This window comes from Ixodes scapularis, unplaced genomic scaffold (genome assembly GCF_016920785.2).
Source record: "Ixodes scapularis isolate PalLabHiFi unplaced genomic scaffold, ASM1692078v2 PGA_scaffold4__175_contigs__length_147842914, whole genome shotgun sequence".
NCBI classification, from domain to species: Eukaryota; Metazoa; Arthropoda; class Arachnida; order Ixodida; family Ixodidae; genus Ixodes; species Ixodes scapularis.
Window position 1 is genome coordinate 129,508,809 of NW_024609879.1, and position 13,264 is coordinate 129,522,072.

The following is a 13,264-nucleotide window of genomic DNA, read 5'->3' on the forward strand; positions in this document are numbered from 1 at the left end:
ACCTCGCGGCCGGCGTACCTTCAAAATTTAATTACTGCACGGTAAATTTTTATTTTTATAAAATATTTTGGTTATCAGTTGAGAAAGGGCTTTTGATGCGGCCTGGAAATTTCCAGCCCAAATCGAAGTCTGCCAATAAATCGGCGGAGCTCCCCATTAAGTTAAAGTTACACTGCTTGTATACATCGTACAAGAGGTGAAATGTTCGCTGCGAACATATTGGCAGAGTTGTCTGCTAACACGGCCGAGCATGTTTCTGAGCGTGTTTGCTTCGTACATTTGTATTCCTTGAACGTGCTTAAATGGAACAGCCGAAGCATCCACGTTGTCAATCTTCCTTGAACATCTTTCTTTGCAGACCGTTTTTGTACGACCAGTGTGTGAAGACTTTCGTACAAGGAGAAAGCACGCCTAAAAGAGTGTATTCATATTGAATTTTGTTTAAGGTATTAGCACTGTGATCGCAGCTTTAAAGCACGCACACGCACAGACACGCAAGTCCGCGGGTACTTCATCTGTTGCGCTGAAGAGAAGGAAAATAATACAAACATATCGGATAGTTTAGTCACCACTCACCAATAAAAAAGAAGGGTGCAGCTGTGGAGTCATATGAGGACATGATTGAATGTCACGTCCATAAAAGAAAGCCAATAACACGTGTTCTCTCGTCTAGCCTCAAGCTGGGTTTCTTAAGAGATGTGTTTCTTGCCCGTACGGATGGTGCTCAAAGGTTATAGTTCAAGTAGCTGCAAAATATCAACACGCTTTTTTTTCCCGAACAGCGTGCCCACAAGACACATTGCTCAATTCATGACGTCAAAGTGTGTACATAAAATCGAAAACCTGCTTTCTTGACGGTCAATACTGTTACTCGAAATGAACGTCCTCAAGCTCATAGAGCTCCTGCTCCTGCTCTTGTTTGCCAGTTTGAGCGGTATGTGATCTTCATAACAAAAGAGAAAATTATTGTTGAAATATTTTCTTAGGGAATGTGTCAGCAGCTACGTGTATTTTTTTTTTCAATTTGTGTGTATATTAATTAGATATCTTTAATCTGTTTTGACCTTTCTGTGATGAGAATGTATAGCATAACGGAAGAAAGTTGCAAAAAGAGCCTATGTTGAGTTGGCCCAGCAACACGCCTTCTGATACTTCATAAGCACTATGGGGGATATGCTTTGTTCGAGAAGTTTAGATAAGTTCAAGGAGCTCTTCGATTTATATTCAGCTTAAACAATGTAAAAATCAAAGGTCGTTTTTTTTTTTTTTTTGTTTTTTTGTTGTTGTTTTAAAACGATTGCTTCACGAGTGAAACTTTGCAGGGATTTCTGTGTCGGCGTTTGTTGTTGCCTGTCGTCGCAGTGGAGATAGAAAAGCCCTTCTCTACCCTCGTAGCACGAGGAGATAGAAAACAGGTGTTCCCATTGGCCACACCACGCGAAGAGTGAACGGAGGAGAGCCCCGACGAATCGCCAATAACGGTGCGACGACGAGGAAGCGTCGTCTGCTAACGATAACTTCAAAACATGCTTTCAAACATTACTCGCTGTATACGAAATAACAGTTTGGCAGCATCCAGCTGCTACGCGTAATGTTGTAGGGTTTTAGAAACTTCCACCGCGTTTGATTTCACTGCACATCTCTACTTCTGGAACGCGGCTCGAAACGTAAAATATGTTCTGGCAAAACTCGTCGCCTTCCACCAGCCTTCCCCGCAGAGCATCGCCTCGTTTATCTGCATACTTCCCCCTCTCCGCTCATCGCTGAAGGTAAACATTACCTCCTCTCGCTCAACAACACCGGGAATAGCTGCGCTTGCGTCGTCTTTGCAGCAGACCCTTCCTAATGGCGCCGCCGCGCCAAAGGCGCACTCCGCACGAGGAGTGAGCGCGGAGGAAACGGCTGGCTTCGGCAGTTCGCAACCGGAGTCGCGCCCACACTGACCACCAACGAGATGCTGCCCGTGCCGCACGATGATGCCCGCAATGCGCGAACGTACCAGAGAGCTATCGCTTTTACTTTATCGCACATATTAAGCGGAAAGGGCACCACTTTTGTAACATTTTAGCGCATTACAGAGCTTTGAAACATGTCAAACGATTATGAGAACAAATCGGATCAAAATTAACGTTTCTGAGGGTAGGAATTATAATTCATCTTGCATTTATTGACAGTCATACAGACAAAAATGTCATCCTATAGCGCCTTTAAATCTATCTAGTGCTGTATATCGAATGATGTCTATGAAATATATTTTATTGGTCGTAATAATATTAACTTCTGTAACTTTAGGGTCAGTAAAATTCTTACGGAGTTGACAAATATCAGTGAATCAATTACTAACATTATTTCTCTAACTGCGTACGGTCAGTTCAGAAATTTTCAAAGAGTGCGCCCACCGTTAAACATAAAAGTCAAACATCTATAAAGTCTATTCACTGGCGACCATATCTGTGTTCTGTGGTTAAGCGCGCGATGACAGCAACCGTTTGCCAGACTTTTTTTTTGGCGCCGTCAAAACGACTGTTTACGCCACACAAGAAGTTTGGTTTCCTCACAGCTCGTGTTCATGACTATTAGCGGCGAGATGTTATAGTGGCACCCTCCTATGGTTCCCCCTTGTGACGTCATTACTCTGCAAACGACAAGTTCGATGGCGTTTGTAAATAGCATGGTTGGAACTTGAAATCATTGAGCTCTTAAAGCAACACTGCCAACACCGTCAAAATTAAAGTTCTTTCTTTCCTCTTATTTCCGTCGATGATAAATCCTTTTCTGACGTCATAGTCAGCGTTCGGCCAATCGTGGAAGGCCGACCACAGCAACGCTTTCGGTCGCGCACGTCGCCAATCTATACACGTACTCGTCGGTACGAGCATAGGAGGCAGAACATACATATTCACTTATAGCCATTGCTGGAGATGGTGTTGGTGGTCCGTGCCCACAATAAAGAGAAGACCAAACAATGTCACAAAATATTATATTACAGGTTTCAAAGGGCATCACGGGCTTGGCAAAAACCTCGCATATCTTTACCTTGAAGTAAAGACATGCGAGGTATACCTTTTTACCTTGAGTTATACTGAAAACGTATAAAGGGGCTGTGAAGCAATATTGGGTACGACATATTCTCAGTCTTTACACAATCCGCTGGGTCCCAAGAATACACGCACGAAGCGTCACTGGCCAAGAGGCTTTTTTGATGCCCTGTAATTTTAAGAACACGAAAGAACTTGTTTTTTTACGTCACTCTTTCGCAAAATTTTACGAAAACGTTGTGGGTGTCGCATTGTTATGCAATCATCAGGATATCGCCATCAAGCTTTGCGATTCGCGCGGTGACAATATTTCAATATTTTTCATACAGTGGAGACGAGCATTGCGCTTGCATTCGATTTGGTCTTGCGACATTCAATGCCTCGACATGCATTCGGGTAGCGACTCGCGCCCAGTCGCTGCGGTGACGAGGGTAGCCGAACACTGAAGCGCCCCTCGCCCCCCCCCCCCCCCCCCCCCAAAAAAAAAAAAGTTTCTTTAATTTTTTCGTTAGCCGATTCAATGTGGTGTCGCTGACTACCCAATCAACATTGTGGTAGAGTCATATGTATCTTTAATAAGACCAGAAAACTCAACTGCTCGAAGTCGAAACCGAAACATGACCACGGAAGCTCATGGCCGCGACACCTGGACGACAAAAGGAGAGAGAGTGTTGTTGGAAGGCACGCGACTACACCATCGCGTTACCCCCCCTTCTTCTTCCAGTGTTTAAGCAGACGACGATGACGACGCAGTTGCGTGCACTGTTTGTCGTGCGATTGCTTTGCATTTATATCCCTTCCGCTCGATGGCCCGAACTTGAAGATCGATAGGGTGGCACCACGAACGACAGTTCCGATGTTGATGCCCCACGTCCGTCGCAACGTAAATCCGTGATGCGCAACCATCGCGTCATTCAGCCACGGTACGTCGCCATATTGAGATTGAAGTAGTACATGTATAGACCTACACTGGTGCGGCTCTGTTTACTAACATGGCCGGAAGGCCGCGCATGCGCAGAAGCTATGTGGTCAGAAACGGCCGGGCTCTCCGTATTTTCGCCAATGCGTTGTGCGATGTGCGCTCGTTGCTGACGTTGTAAGGACGCTTCTAGCTTCATTTGTGTCTCGTATTTCCTGCCAACGTATGTAGTATGTTGTGCCCGTCTATTTGAGCTCGCTACCTGAGCCTGGACGGCAGCGGTGTCGAAACAAAATCTTCGTGGAAGGCGTTGCCTTAGACCATCCGTACGCCGTAAACAAGGACTGCTAGAGTTACGACGTGAGGTTGCTGCCACCGACATCGATGGCTTACGTCGTCGTTTATTTAGTTTTTTCACCGAGCCAGTTCACGGCCGACACGGTGCCGGCGTACAAGTCTCTGGAGGCGGTTTCCGCACTGTGGCGGTATCAGCAGACTGTAGGTCTGTGTAAGTGTATTTATTGATTAAATACACACAGCGTCCTTGAACTCAAGGTATGATATTTTTCTTACCCTCAGGACCACAAGGCACGATAGAAGGTAATGCTTTGTCCGTTTTACCGCCGATCTATTCCCGCTTGGTAGCACGGGCGTAGCGTGCCACCGAGGAGTGCTTGGCGGGTGCTTTTTGCGCGAACACCGTGTGAACAAAATCCGGGTGGTCTCGATCAGGCAACGGTTTCCCTGCACATAAGCAAGCCTCGGGACTGAAATTGAAATGGAAGCCACACTTGCCTTTAAAGGGATACTTCAACAATATTTGAAATATTCCTGTCGTCTTCAAAAATAGGTTGAATATGATCCACAATATCCGTAAATGACAATCGCACGTTTGTATTTTGAGCCTGGTGGCTGTATTTTTCGTTATAAACAGCCCACTCTGGCAAGCGCTCGGAGACGGCCCAGCGGAGACCACGTGACATCCAACGCAATCGTGACGTAGGTCGTCTCAGGACGAGCAAAGCTACGGCGAGGCTGACGTCGAGAGGATGGCCTATTCGTTCCAGCTACCGAAGCGGCTGCTTTTGTACGAATTTTGAGTGACGGATTAATCTTCTATATTCTTGTAGGGGAACAATAGCGACTTCTGCGACACACAAAAGGCATTCTTGGGAAGAGGGGAGTTCCTCCTTCCCCTCTTCTCTCGTCGTGACCGGAGGCGAGACAACCTCCGTCACTAGCTGTCAAGGTTCCTAGACGGGCATTACAAGCGAGGCGCTCTATGCTAATCGTTTAATTCGTTTTAAAATTCCTTTTCGTGACTTTTTTAACAAGATATTGGTATCCTAGATGTGGTGCTGCTCCTTTGAACACATATATACCAAAAAATGAGCGCCCGAATTTCGTTGTAGTATCCCTTTAAGAAAGTGCTTGCCGCACGTACGAACGGGCGTCCGCGCGAGGCGACCTTTGGTTTTGACCCAGGGATATTATCCACTTTCTGGGCCTTTCATAGTCAGCCGGGAACTTGTGGAAACTCCCTCCTCTTTTTTTGCTTTACCTTTTGGTGCAATTAACGGCTACACAGCTTTGCGGCATGCTGAAAGGCTATGACGCGCATGCAAATGTGCGCCCTTCTGCCCACATCACCTGCAGCTTCGGCGCGATCGCAGCGCCGCCGCAGTTCCGTGATGTGAAGCTTGCGTGTCGGTCTATAGAGAGTTCCCCAAAAAAATATCCGTGTTTTTTTTAACCGGGTAAAGTAATTATGCAGCACAAAAAGCTCAAACTCCTCGAGATTGTGACGCGAATGGTTGGGATATAACGCGAAAGTTTGAGAACATGAGGCATCCTGAATCGGGAGATTTACCTGCACTTTCTTGCGCCGGTGCAGAAAAGTGTAGGACAGTGCGCTTCCGTTATGTGTATTGAGATATGACCGGAACTACACCGCCCTACTCTTTTCTGCACCGGAGCTGGAAGTGGTCAGCTTGTTCTGGCTGCGAGCTGAAGGGGTGAATGCTACTCTTTTTTCTCGAACCTTTTTTTCTACGAGTGCCCTTGTGGGGAGAAAACAAATAACTTGTGTTGCGTGTGTGTCTCGGGGGGGGGGGGGGGGGGGGGGATCGGTGAACGACTAGGCTAGTGCACACCAGCTCGGAGTACGTGGAGCGAAAGCTCGCGATGCAGAACCCCGGGATCTTGGGCTCAATCCCCACCCCTGCCCGTTTTGATCCGGATGAGTATCGTACCAGAGTGCGATCTTGTATCAACACTGCATGGTGCACGTTAAAGACCCCAGGCTAGCGGTTGTACTGCTCTGGCTGAAACTCCAGACACCCACTGAGGCAGACTACCTTCCGGATGTATAGACATACACACAACAATTTGATTTCGGTGTTTCGTGGGTTACGGATATCAAGGAATAATTTTAAGTGGTCTTTGCTGAAAGTGCTAAAATTGTTGAGCAATTTTTGTCTTTTCGGAGGCCTTTGCTTTTAAGGGCTATTGTCTTCACAAAAGGGTAGCGCGAGGTTACTCGCTGTTGAAGGCCGTGAAATTCGCTTGTCTTTAAAGGGATACTACAACGAAATTTCGGCGCTCATTTTTTGGTCTATATGTGTTCAAAAGAGCAGCACCACATCGAACATACCAATATCTTGTTAAAAAAGTCACGAAAACGAATTTTAAAACGAAATAAACGATTAGCAAAGAGGACCTGGTGGATGTCGCTAACGCCTCGCTTGTAATGGCAGTCTAGGAACCTTGACAGCTGGTGACGGAGGTTGTCTCGCCTCCGGCCACGACGAGAGAAGTGGGGCAGGAGGAACTCCCCTCTTTTCAAGAATGCCTTTTGTGTGTCGCAGAAGTCGCTATTGTCCCCCTACAAGATTACAGAAGATTAACCCGTCACTCAATATTCGTACAAAATCAGCCGCTTCGGTGGCTGGAACGATTAGGCCACCCTCTCGACGTCAGCCTCGCCGTAGCTTTGCTCGTCCCGAGACGACCTATGTCACGATTGCGTTGGATGTCACGTGGTCTCCGCTGGCTGTTCTTCGGGCGCTTGCCAGAGTGGGCCGTTTATAACGAAAAATACAGCCACAAAGCTCAAAATACAAAGGTGCGATTGTCATTTACGGATATTGTGGATCATATTCAACCTATTTTTGAACACGACAGGAATATTTCAGATTTCGTTGAAGTATCCCTTTAAAGCTACCGAGACGATCGAATTTCACATTTTAAAATATAACAGTATCACAGCTTAAGCGTTTTCGGTATAGACCCTACAGCACGTGCTCGGCTTGCATCTACGTCATTACTCGCAAATAGCGCAACGAGCTTCTTTTTCTTACTACATCTCCTTCCCCAATGGCGGCCGTAAACATTCTGGACTTCCTTTTTTTATTATGTGGTGTCGTTTGCGGTAAGAATACCATATATCATTTACGAACATATAAAGGTAATCGGCGACTTTCTCGAAGTTACGCCTCGTACGTGTTACTGCGTACAAAAGCAGCGGAACGTTTTTGTGAGGGCTCAAATCACAATGCTACAATATTGGGTCCAAACTGTATTTACCTACTAAGTATTGTTGCTTGACAAAAAAACAACAAAAAAAAACAACAAGCGTATAAGGGTAAAAGCCGAAAATGTGATTTTCTTTACGAAATCTCAAACATAAAGCAGTTTACTTTTTTTTGCTTGGAAAGCTTTTTGATTATTGTGCTTCATATAAATTTAAACATGTTCATATGTGTTGTAGCCGACTGTGCCTTGCAGAATAAAACCAAACACGATGTTAGTAATCGGCATCTTTTTTTTTTTTAGAGTGCAGGCATTATATAGTTACAGGTATGGTGCCTGGATCGCGTCTTCGACTGGTGTGTTTAGCGTCCTATCCCGCCCATAAATCAAAAATGGTCCCCAAGTGGCAATAGATGACGTAACAGAAGACGGAGTGTCATACTGTAGGATGCCGCAATCCTGGCGATTAGTAGTAGAAGTGTTGGCGAAAAGCAGGAGTGAACGCAAGCGTCGCTGTGGTCGCGGCGTCCCAACCTGTCGCTGCTGATGCTTCCGTGGACTTCCACACTAGAGAGCGATCTGCAGTAGAACAGGCGTCTGCCACATCCACCACCGCTGCTGCGACACCGCCAGGATCGCAACCGGCGACAGCATGACACTTTTATGACGTCATCAGGCGGAAATCGAGGGACCACTTTTTAGGACGCTCTAAACACACCAGTCGGAGAGGCGCGTTCCAGGAACCATACTGTAATCGTTCTAAGAAAGACCAGATGCATAAAAAAAGACTTCCCTCGTGTTTTAGTTACCTTTATAAATTGTTCTAGTGGCCCACAATGACATTTTTTTGGCGTTAACAAATAGAAGAAAGGAAAAGCAGAAGGGCGCTTAAATGAAACATTTCAACTCAATATATTTGGAGTTGATGGTGTAGAAGTGCTATAGATGGGTATAGAGCGAGATCATCGTTTTAACAAATTTAATGAAATATCGCAGAAAAGGACACCACAGAGTAGGACACACACAGAAAGTCCTTGCTCTTGTGTACTTTTTGGGTTATTTTATTCCTTCTGATTATGCAAGGACTCGGATACTACAGACTCGGATTTAAACTTAGAAACCTTGTCAAAACAAGTGACTTATTATGTGCACTTTTGAAGGAAGTCAATCACATCGCCCCCGTTGCTATGCAAGTTCTCCCACTGTGTCTTAAATTTTACTTCATCTGGTGTGCACGGAGTCAAGAGGAAAACAAGGATAAAAACGTAACAACGTAAAATTGTGGATTACACAATATAATGGGTGCATCTTTTCAGAATATTCACTCCAACTTTACATTTATTAATGTTTATTGGACGTAGGATTTTAGAACTGAGTCTACTAACGTGCTAAATGTGAAAAAAAAAATGTAAATATTTCTAAAGATTTACTAAATATTTCTAGAGATTTTTTTGAGTACAACCAAGTACCAGTATGATTGCTTTCGTTGTGGTACCATAAATGTTTATGTTAACGAAAACTGATCTGCTGTTGTTTTTTTCTTTAGCTGCGGGGGAAAGTGCAACGGCCCCAGAACAAGCGGAGTGTGTTGGGCAAGGTAATTATATTACGTGTAAATAAAATTATTAGGTAAAACAACTTTATGGCATCTCTATCTACGAGTAATATAGGACAAGATAGGAAGTTTAAAGGCCCGAAGTAAGGAAGGGAGACCGTCTTGCGTGGGGATGCTAGCGACGGTAATTGCTATGGTTGGACAGCTTAAAAAACGCAGAGCGGGGTCTATGATTACTATGCTTCTTGTTTCATGATTGGTCCTACGCTCTCCTTATTGACTGACGACGCCATCCTATAGGGAGATCAAGTGGTCTGCTTCTAGAGAAGGAGTTCCGGTGACGTCAGAACGACGCCGAGCTCTGATTGGCCGACTAAAAAAAAAAAACAACTAGTGCGTAGATCTCAATGTTACAGAAGCTTTTAGGTCTACCCACTATTTTTTTTTAATTTAAATCAGCCAATGGTAGCTCGGTGTCGTTCCGACGTCACCGGAACTCCTGCGCAAGAAGCAGACGACTTGCTCTCCGCGTTGGCTGCGGAGCGAAAACAAGATGATCGAGACTCGCTCTAAAAAAAGCCCGTCCGTCTACTTTCCCGCACAACACTCGGAGGGCCAATCACCGCAGCTTACGGGGTCAGCTGAGCGAATGACGATGCCGAATTATATGTTTAGACAAAAAAAAAAAAAGAAAGCAGTCTGAGTTGTGACGCTAAGCAATGCAAAAAATGTCACGCTTTCATTACTTAATGTCGCAACTCAGACTGCGTTTTTGGTCTAAACATATGTTTCGGCATCGTCCTTCGCTGAGCTCCCTCCGTACGTTGCGCTGATTGACTCTCCGAGTGTCGTGTGGAAGTGTATACACAGGGGCTTTTCTTGAAGCATGCCCCACGTTTTTTTGTTTTTTTTTTCTTTTAAGGTGTCCCTGACTGCAGACGCTTTGCACACGCGCCAGATTACAGTCCATCTTTGCTGACCTTCACTTTAAAAAAAGCCCGTGCGTATACTTTCCCGCACAACACTCGGAGAACCAATCAGCGCAACTTACGGAGGCAGATCAGCGAATGACGATGCCGAAACATATGTTTAGACCAAAAAACGCAGTCTGAGTTGTGACATTAAGCAATTCAAGCGTGACGTTTCGCATTGCTTATTGTCACAACTCGGACTGCGTTTTTTGGTCTAAACAGATGTTTCGGCATCGTCATTCGCTCATCTGCCTCCGCAAGTTGCGCTGATTGGTTCTCCGAGTGTTTTGGGGGAAAGTAGACGCACAACTTTTTTTAGAGTGCACCACATCTTTTTGGTCACTAAATTTGCCGTGGGCAATGCGTGTTTATTATGTTAATTTTCAAAGAAATAGTATAGTAAAAAGAAACTATCGGTAGTCCGAACAGGCTGTCGCTCAGTTCTTTTGCCAACAAAAAACGAAAGTAAAGTTCTACTTGAGCCGTCGAAATCGAGGAGGAATGATCGTGTTGTTAAAAGGTTTTGAATGAAATTGGCACAAGAAATGGTATTGAGGTAGCCTTAGGGCCGATGTTGCATATCAAACTAATTCGAAGAGACCTAATATACAATTGACAGCTTTTTGTGTTGCTTTTCGTTTTCTTTTTCTTAGAGTGTAAGGCTCTGTTGAATCTTCCATGCCGGAGTCTGAGGTTAAGAGACAGCACTATAAAGGCTGTATTTAGGTGTTGGTTAGAATAAATATAGAAATAAAGGTAAAATACGGTATGGACTGTTCTAAACTATGAAATAGAAAATACATAAAATGCATTTGAAACTATTGTTTTAAAAATGAAACCAATTTTATAGTTCTACATTTAAACAGCTTCAGAAACCCAAAAGCAATCTATAACATACTAGAACTCTTCACTTGCATGAACAAGATAGTAGAAAATTGCGCTCATTTATAGATACGCACTCATATGTGTAACTTGACATTTAGCTCTTAATTAGCCGATCATTGTTTATCGCCGACTAAATATAACGCGAGCTTTTCAAGGAATCAATAAAGTTCGAGGTACGCAACCAAGTAGAACGTAATTTTTTCTTATAGCGGCTTTCCTGATAACAATAAACATGATATTATTTATCTCAGAAACTGGACTATATTATGCATTATGTACACAGCTTGCTCATTCAAATTCAAGCTCGATGCTCAAACAGACACGCGCAAAGCACGTATAACACGGACAGTGCACAGCTATCTGGGTGCACCGGTCAATCATTTGTGCCTGCTCCATTTGGTGTTTTTATTTAGGTATCATACACAACCTCAAAAATATTCCAAAAGAACTCAGTCCTGCCAGAGTTAGAAGTGGAAGTCTAGAGCCTAGCTCGCTAAGGTCGTTGATTAGAGGCGACCCAAATGACCGGAAGAGTTTTCTTTTAGCCATGATATGTTTAGAGTTAGTCGTATAATAAAGAAAAAACATTTATAGTGTAATATACGTCACGGTAAAACACTTTTGTGAGACATCAGCAATTCATGAGCCCACCAATGACGTTAAGGTGGCGCAAGTATATTGGCGAGCCGATGATTGAGTGTCAAAGCCAAAATGCAACTTATAGAACTGGTCGTCCTGAGAATACAACAAAAAAGGTAAACCAAATACTATATCCAGTGTTTTTATAACCCTAGATGCAATCGATAAAATAAAATAAACTTAAAAAAGATGTGACATCTTAAATCTTCGAAATTACCAATTTCAAATGTCTCAAAATAGGTCTTTTTAGCACGTTGGCATTAATCTAGCTGCTTGTCTCGAGAATACACTCTAAGAACAAACCGGTGTAGTCGGGTGTATCAGGCGCACATGCACCCTCTTCCTGAAAGATGCACCCTCCGTTGCCCAGCCAGTTTACTTGTGCACCGAAAATGAGCGTCCTCCTCTCCCTCAAAAACCTCTAGGTGTATCAGTGCACCACCGCGCTAGACACGCGCCCCGATCAGCTTGTGCTTGGATTCCCCTGGGGGTCACTCTTGAGTTCGGCAGTTTCTTAAGAAGTAGGGAGCTGTTTTGTTCGCTCGGTATCGACAGTAGACTAGGCGCTATGCTTGTTTTAGGCCAATCGGGCCTCCGGGTAGAATCACGTGACTACAGTCTCCAAGCTAGAAATAAGGCAGAGCACGGCACCTGCCTGAAGGCCAAGGCCACGGATAGCATCTACTGCACTATTAACTTTGGGTCGAACTTTCAAGAGGATATAAGGGACAAATCCTCTCGTTGTGTTCATTGTTGGGATAGCCCTGAAGATAAGCCTTTTACGAGGGCAGCCCCTTTTGGCCTTGAAGGAGCTGCTATTTTAGATACTTCACTCTTTTTCTTTCTCTCCCTAAGCTCAAAGCGTGGAAGAAGCTGCGCAGTCGCCGGACCAATGAGCTGGAGGCTTTTTTATCCCTTCAGTCCGCTGTCTGGGCGCGGGTAATGGCAGGAACGTGATCATGTGGTAAAGGTTTCATGGATGACGTAGTAGCTCTTTCCGATCGGGGAATGTCTGATTCCCGGCATGGTTTCTTGCGTGCAGTGCAGCGACCAGCGGGGCTGCGGGAGATTTCGTCCGTGACAACTTATTCGAGTGTACCAAGGCTTCCAGTGTTTGAAAATTCCTACGCACATCGGCAACAAGCAATTTCTTCGAAAAAGCCCAAGGAATTCATGTGATGCGTTTAGTGTTCGTTTCGGCATATCAATTCTTCTTCCTCATCGTGTTGAATCTTCACAGACTCCTTTCTTTTCGCGTTTGTGTCCTTGCGGTTGCTCTGCAGCGCCCGTGTCGACATATATCCGAGATTATATGTTTCAAGTCCGGTATTTTCATCGTAAGTGCGCTGCAACCTACTCCTTTGCAGCAATTGATCGTTCCGTTCCGGATTACATCTAGAATTAGGCAGTGCCTATTTCCTAGCAGCCGGGAGAATAATTTTCCCGAAATTCTATCGGCAGTCGCCTGCCATTATGTGATAGTATTGACTTTCTTAATCTCCCGGCGTTTTCTGAAAACGCATTTCATGGACACCTTCTCGTTAAAAAGGTTTTGTAGACACGTTACGTCGACACTAACATTTCATCGTTACTCGCTCGGCAAAATGCACGCTGTAGGGACCTTTCGTCGCGCGTTTGTCTCACAGGCGCGTGCTCAGCGACCCAGCCCACCCGTTCGGGTCGCTTCGTGGCGTCAGTCTGCGTCGGCTCATTACAAAAAATTCAC

The 13,264-nt window shown here is 44.8% G+C and overlaps 1 pseudogene; it reads left to right on the forward strand.

Moving 5' to 3' along the window:
• Positions 1-876: 876 nt before the first annotated feature.
• Positions 877-13,264, forward strand: part of LOC120837317 — a 60,168-nt pseudogene continuing 47,780 nt past the window's right edge.